Here is a 4,508-nt window from a genome sequence, read left to right on the forward strand (position 1 = left end):
GGACATCCCTGAAATCCCTGTTCCTGGGGTATCCCTGAAATCCCTGAGATCCCTGCTCCTGTTTCTTTGGGATTGGGGTATCCCTGAAATCCCTTCTCCCATTTCCTCTGGGATCGGGGCTGTCCCTGAAATCCCTGTTCTTGGGGTATCCCTGAAATCCCTGCTCCTGTTTCTTTGGGATTTGGGTATCCCTGAAATCCCTTCTCCCATTTCCTCTGGGATCGGGGCTGTCCCTGAAATCCCTGTTCTTGGGGTATCCCTGAAATCCCTTCTCCCATTTCCTCTGGGATTGGGATATCCCTGGAATCCCTTTTCTCGTTTCCTCTGGGATTGGGAAATCCCTGCTCCCATTTCCTTTGGGATTGGCCCATTCCCGAAATCCCTGCTCCCATTTCCTTTGGGATTGGCTCATCCCCGAAATCCCTGGTGCCATTTCCTTTGGGATTGGGGCTGTCCTTGGTCCTGTTTCCTTTGGGATTGGGGCAGGAAGCGTTGGGAAGAGGGAAAAATCCCTCAGGGAGGAGTGAGAAAAGCCTTTCCTGGGGGGGACAGGTGCCCCAGGTGACATTCCCTGGAATGCTGGAGCCCCAAATCCACCCGGATTCCTTTGGGAATGGAATTCCTTCCCAGGAATCGGCCTGCAGGTGCCACCCAGCTTCCCAAAAATCCCATGGGGTCCATCCAGCCTCATCCTTTTCCCTCTTTTTGGGGCTGCCCCCACCCCTGGGCTGGGCTCTGTTCCCACATCCCAGAATTCCCAAATCCAGCCAGGGAGGAGTGACCCCCCCCCCCCCTTTTTGTGTGAGTTTGGTGTGTTTGAATCCGATTAAAAATTTAAAGAAAAAAACGCCAAAATCGATTAAATTGGGGAAGGAATAATTTGGGAAGGGTTTGGGGGGATTCTTTTCCTGCCTCGCTCGGTTTTATCCCTGAAAATGTGGAAGATCCTGCTGGAATTGGGGGTGGGATTCCTGCTTGGACTGGGGGGGTTTCCCTGCCCTTGGGACCCCCCCCGGGTTGTTCCCGAGGGGGGGAATCCCCCATTCCCGTCCTGGGAATTCCCGGGGTGTCCCCTCCATCCTAGGAATTCCCCCTTCCCAGTTCCCTTCATCCTCCCATTCCCATTCCCTGTTCCCATTCCCCTTCCCCTGTTCCCCATTCCCATTTCCCATTCCCATCCCTGTCCCCATTCCCGTTCCCATTCCTGTTCCCATTCCACATCCCCGTTCCCAATCCCCATTCCCAATCTGTGTTCCCATTCCCTATTCCCCTTTCCATCCCCATTCCCATGCCCCATTCCCTTCCCTGTTCCCATTCCCTGTTCCCCTTTCCCATTCCCCATCCCCATTCCCATCCCCATTCCCATTCCCTATTCCTGTTCCCATCCCTATTCCCATTTCCCATTCCCATCTCCATTCCTGTTCCCCTTCCCCATTCCCTGTCCCCATTCCTTGTTCCCGTCCCCATTTCCCATTCCCATTCCCAATCCCCTTTCCCATTCCCATTCCCCATTCCCTTTTCCCATTCCTTGTTCCCCTTTCCCCATTCCCCATCCCATTCCCCATTACGGTTCCCATTCCCATTCCCCATTCCCCATTCCCCATTCCCCATTCCCCATTCCCATCCCCATTCCCATCCCCATTCCCATTCCCTGTTCCCATTCCCCATTCTCTGTTCCCATCCCCATTCCCCATTCCCATTCCCATTCCCTGTTCCCATCCCCATTCCCGTTCCCATTCCCTGTTTCCCATTCCCAATCCCATTCCCGGTGTCCCCTCACCCCCAAATCAGCCCCATGGGACCCGGGGGAATTGAGGCGACCCCAAAACGTTTCCGGGCCCCCCTCCCCCGCTTTAGGGGATTTGGGGGAGCCCCTCGGTGCCAGGGGGTTCCCCATTACAGGGGGGCATCCCCAGCGGGGTTTGGGGGAATCCCCCCTTTCCCGTGGGATTTGGGGGAATCCCCCATTTCCCGTGGGATTTGGGGGAATCCCCCCATTTCCCGTGGGATTCGGGGGAACCCCCATTTCCCGTGGGATTCGGGGGCATCCCCCATTTCCCGTGGGATTCGGGGGAACCCCCATTTCCCGTGGGATTCGGGGGCATCCCCCATTTCCCGTGGGATTCGGGGGAACCCCCATTTCCCGTGGGATTCGGGGGCATCCCCCCTTTCCCGTGGGGTTTGGGGGAACCCCCATTTCCGTGGGATTTGGGGGAATCCCCCCATTTCCCGTGGGATTTGGGGGAACCCCCCCCATTTCCCGTGGGATTTGGGGGAACCCCGCAGTCCGGGGGGGGGTCCCGGTGTCCCCCCCCCTCCACCCCCGCCCCCCTCAGCGCAGCGGCTCCCGAGAGGACGGGGGGGGGAGGGGATCCCCGCCGCAATGGGGGGAGGGGCGGAGAAGGGAGGGGATTCCCCGCCCCTCCCCCCCCTCGGGATCTCCCCTCCCCCCTTTTTCCATTACTGAGGGGGGGGGGGGCATTGCCATGGCAACGAGCGGGGGTGGGGGTGGGGAAATGCGGGGGCGGGATCGGCTGGCACCGGGAACACCCCCGGCCCTAAATCGGGCATCCCCCCCCCCCACACCGGGCATCCCCCCAGATCGGGCATCCCCGCCCCCCCAAACCGGGAATCCTCCCCTCCCCCCCCCGCCATCCCCGAGGCCCCGCCCCCTCCCCCCCGGGTCCCGCCCTCTGCAGCACGACCCCCCCTCAGCATCCCCCCCCCCCCCGCCACCGGCACCGAGCGGGGATTGCGGGCGTGGGACCGGACAGACAGACAGGGGACAGACACACGGACAGGGACACAGGGACACAGGACATGGACACACGGACAGGGACACACGGACAGGGATGGAGACACACGGACAGGAACACACGGACATGGATGGAGACACACGGACAGGGACACAGGACAGGGACACACGGACAGGGACACACGGACAGGGACACACGGACAGGGACACAGGGACACACGGACACACGGACAGGGATGGAGACACACGGACACACGGACAGGGACACACGGACCCACGGACACACGGACACACGGACACACGGACAGGGACACACGTCCCTTGCACGCCCCCCCGTGCCCACCCCCCTCGCCCCCCGTTCTTTGTTCCCGCCAACCTCCGCCCCTGCCCCCGCCCCCCCCGTGCCACCCCCCGGTGTCCCCAGCCCCCCGTGCCACCCCCCGGTGTCCCCCGCCCCCCGTGCCACCCCCCGGTGTCCCCAGCCCCCCGTGCTGTGACAAAGGACCGGGGGGGGCTGCGGGAGGGGGGCGACACTCCAGCCCCCCCCCCCGGTGTGTGTGACACGCCCAACCCGGGGTCACCCCGCGCCCCCTCCCCACCGCCGGCACCCACCGGGGGTGACACCGGCACCTTCCGGGGGGACACAGCCCCACCCGGGGCTGCCCCGGTGTCACCGGGGGGGTCCCCATGGTGGGGGGGGGGGGGGGGGGAACCGCGGGTGGGCGATCGCCCCCGGCCCCGCGGCTGCGGCGGCGCGCGGGGACCCCGTTAGGCTGCGGGGGTTACCGGCAACGGCGGCGCCGGGAAGCACCGGGAAACACCGGGAGGGGCCCCGGGAAACACCGGGAGAGGCCCCGGGAAGCACCGGGAAGCACCGGGAGAGGCCCCGGGAAACACCGGGAGAGGCCCCGGGAAGCACCGGGAAGCCCCGGGAAGCACAGGGAGGCCCCGGGAAGCCCCGGGAAGTACCGGGAGAGGCACCGGGAGACCCCGGGAAGCATCGGGAGACCCCGGGAAGCCCCGGGAAACACCGGGAGAGGCCCCGGGAAGCACCGGGAGAGGCCCCGGGAAGCCCCGGGAAGCACCGGGAGAGGCCCCGGGAAGCTCCAGGAAGCACCGGGAGAGGCGCCGGGAAGCACCGGGAGAGGCGCCGGGAAGCACCGGGAGGCCCCGGGAAGCACCGGGAGGGGCCCCGGGAAGCACCGGGAAGCCCCGGGAAGCACCGGGAGAGGCCCCGGGAAGCACCGGGAGGGGCCCCGGGAAGCCCCGGGAAGCCCCGGGAAGCACCGGGAGAGGCGCCGGGAAGCACCGGGAGGCCCCGGGAAGCACCGGGAAGCACCGGGAGAGGCGCCGGGAAGCACCGGGAGAGGCCCCGGGAAGCCCCGGGAGGCCCCGGGAAGCCCCGGGAAGCACCGGGAGAGGCGCCGGGAAGCCCCGGGAAGTACCGGGAGAGGCACCAGGAGGCCCCGGGAAGCACCGGGAAGCACCGGGAGAGGCCCCGGGAAGCACCGGGAGGAGCCCCGGGAAGCACCGGGAGGAGCCCCGGGAAGCACAGGGAAGCACCGGGAAGCACCGGGAGGCCCCGGGAAGCCCAGGGAAGCACCGGGAGGAGCCCCGGGAAGCCCCGGGAGGCCCCGGGAAGCACCGGGAGAGGCCCCGGGAAGCCCCGGGAAGCACCGGGAGGCCCCGGGAAGCCCCGGGAGGCGGCGGGGCGGGTGCGCGCGGCTGCGCGTGTGGAGCGGCATCGCAACGG

The sequence above is a fragment of the Fringilla coelebs genome, assembly GCF_963513975.1.
Source record: "Fringilla coelebs genome assembly, chromosome: 24".
Classification (NCBI taxonomy): Eukaryota; Metazoa; Chordata; class Aves; order Passeriformes; family Fringillidae; genus Fringilla; species Fringilla coelebs.